The sequence below is a fragment of the Aureococcus anophagefferens genome (genome assembly GCF_000186865.1).
Source record: "Aureococcus anophagefferens unplaced genomic scaffold AURANscaffold_6, whole genome shotgun sequence".
NCBI classification, from domain to species: Eukaryota; class Pelagophyceae; order Pelagomonadales; family Pelagomonadaceae; genus Aureococcus; species Aureococcus anophagefferens.
In genome coordinates this window covers 482,840-485,574 of record NW_008705566.1, presented here as the reverse complement: position 1 = coordinate 485,574, position 2,735 = coordinate 482,840, and positions in this window count along the sequence as shown.

The window sequence follows — 2,735 nt, the reverse complement described above, 5'->3', positions numbered from 1 at the left end:
GATCCCGCCGTGGTAATTTTTCGATAGGACTAGGGCGGCGGTTCGACCTCGAGGTCGTCGTCGCTGCTGTCCGCGGGCGGCGGCGGCGGCGCGACCTCGAGGTCGTCGTCGTCGCTGTCCGCGACGGGTAGGAGCGGCGGCGGCGGCGGCGGCGGCGGCGGCGCGTGGTCGTCCTCGGCGAGGACGCCCGCGACGATGTTGAGGAGCGCGGGGAAGGGCGCGTCGGAGTGGCGGCCCCAGAAGGGCGTGTCGCGCCACTCCTTGGACGGGAACGCGGGCGACGGCACGGCCGAGAGCAGCCGCGCGGCGACGCGCGCGAGGAAGGCCGCGTCGCGCAGCAGCGCGGGCGCCACGAGCGTCGCCGGCGGCCGCGGCTGGGGCAGGCGGAGCCGCGGGTCCCGCAGCAGCGCGCGCGCCGTCTGCTTGACGCCGTCGACGTCCGTGGCCTCGTCGAACGCGGCGCGGACGCCCCGGAGCCCGCCCGCCGCGGCGTCGACGGCCGCGTCGCTGGAGAAGTAGGCGTCGATCTTCGCCGCGAGCCGCTCCGAGGGGTCGCCGTCGCCCGGCGCGCACGCCGCCGCGTAGGCGTCGTAGGCGACGTCGAGCTTCGCGAGCGACGCGCGCTCGATGCGCCGCAGCTCGTCGTAGAGGCAGTCGACCAGACCCTCCGAGTGGAGCTCGCCCTTGAGCTCGAGCTGCAGGGCCCAGTCCACCAATTTCAAGTCCACGGCGCACGCGTCCTTGAGCCGCAGCAGGTCCGACTTGGCGCGCCACGGGGGCACGCCCAACAGCGCCGCGGCTTTCGAGATGGAGAAGGGCCCGTCGAGGTGCGAGTCCTCGCGGCCGTCGTCGTTGGCCGCCTCCTCGTCGCCCTTGGGCCCGCGGTCGTACTTGCACTTGCGGAGCGCCAGGAGCAGCGGGTCGCGCGCGAGCCGCGACGAGAGATCGCGGACGCGAAAGTACGCGCCGTCCGGGCTCCGGCCCTTCGGATTACAGGAAAACGTGTTCGACTCCGCCTTCTCCAGCAACGCGGCGAGCGTCTCCAGCGTCTCGGGCCGCAGATCCAGCCGCTTCGAGAGCGCGTCCAGACGCAGCGCGGCCCACCGCGACGCGTAGGGCTCGCCGGCCGCGCAGCGCGGGAACTCCGCGTCGAGCAGCGCGCGGACCTGGGCCTTCTCGACGCCGTCGCTGAAGCACAACGCCGCCGCGCGCCGCGCGTCCAACGGGTCGAAGAGGCACACGCACCTGGCGTCCGCGCCGTCGCGGCCCGCGCGCCCCACCTCCTGGACGTAGCGCTCGAGCGACGGCGGCATCGCGTGGTGGACCACGAGGCGCACGTTGGCCTTGTCGACGCCCATGCCAAAGGCCACGGTCGCGACGACGACGCGGGCGCTCGGGGCGCCCCGCGCGAAGTCGCGCGCGACCTTTTGCCGGTCGCCGGCGACCAGACCCGCGTGGTACGGCCGCGCGGCGACGCCCCGCGCGGCCAGATGCTCGGCGACGCGCTCCGCCTCCCACTGGGTCTTCGTGTAGACGATGGCCGCGCCGGCGGCCTTGGCCTTCTTGCGCTTCGCCGCCGCGGCCGACGCGTCGCCGCGGACCGCGACGCCGCCGCCCTCCTCGACGTCGAGAAGCTCGAAGAGCGCCTCGAGCTTCGCGCCGTCGCCGCCGTGGGACGGCAGCTTGCGGATGACCAAGTCCAGGTTGTCGCGGCGCCAGGACGCGACGCGCACGGCGCCGCCGGCGGCCGCGTCGCGCGCGTCGAGGCCGAGCGTCGCGCAGACGTCGGCGACGACGGCCGGCGACGCCGTCGCCGTGAGCGCGAGCGTCGCCGCGGGCCGCAGCACGCGCCGCGCCGTGTCGCCGACCTTGAGGAAGGCCGGCCGGAAGTTGTGGCTCCACTGCGACACGCAGTGGGCCTCGTCGACGACGAGGAGCGAGCAGTTCGCGCCCGCGGACCCGTCGCGCGGTTGGAAGACGTCCGCGAGCGCGCGCGTGCCCAACCTTTCCGGCGACACGAATAAAATCTTCGCCCGGCCCTTGGCGACGTCCTCGAGCGCCAGGAGGCGCTGCTTGAGCGTCGCGCCGCAGCGGCCGCTCAGCGCGACGGCCGGCAGCTCGGGCGGGAGCCGCGCGACCTGCTCGTCGATGAGCGCGACGAGCGGCGACACGACGACGACGACGCCCTCGAGGAGGCACGCCGGCAGCTGGTAGCAGAGACTCTTGCCCGCGCCCGTGGGCAGCACGACGAGCGACGACACGCCCCGGAGGCACCGGTCCACGGCCCAGGCCTGGCCGGGCTTGAACGCTTCGTGGCCGAAGACGCTCCGGAGCACGTCCTCGGGCGCCAGCGCGCAGCGCCGCGCCGCGGGCCCGCCGACGATCTCGAGGTCGCTGCCGTCGCTCGACGAGTCGCCGGCGTTCGCCTCGAACGCGCGCTCCGCGGCCGCGCACGCGGCCTCGAGCGCGGCGTCCTCGGCCGCGTCCGCGACGGCGGCCGGCGCGGCGCCCGCCGCCGCGGCGACGACGGCCTCCTCGCTCGACACGTAGTCGACGCCCCGCGCCGCGTCGCCGAGGTCGCCGGGGCAGCCCGGCGCGCAGTAGACGACGCCCGCGCCGCGCTCCCGGTACGTCCAGCCGAGGCCTTTGAGCGCGCGCCACGACGCCGCGAAGACCTCGCGGCCGCCCGGCGCCGCGGGCGCCGCGGGCGCGGGCGCGGGCGCCGCGACGCGCCG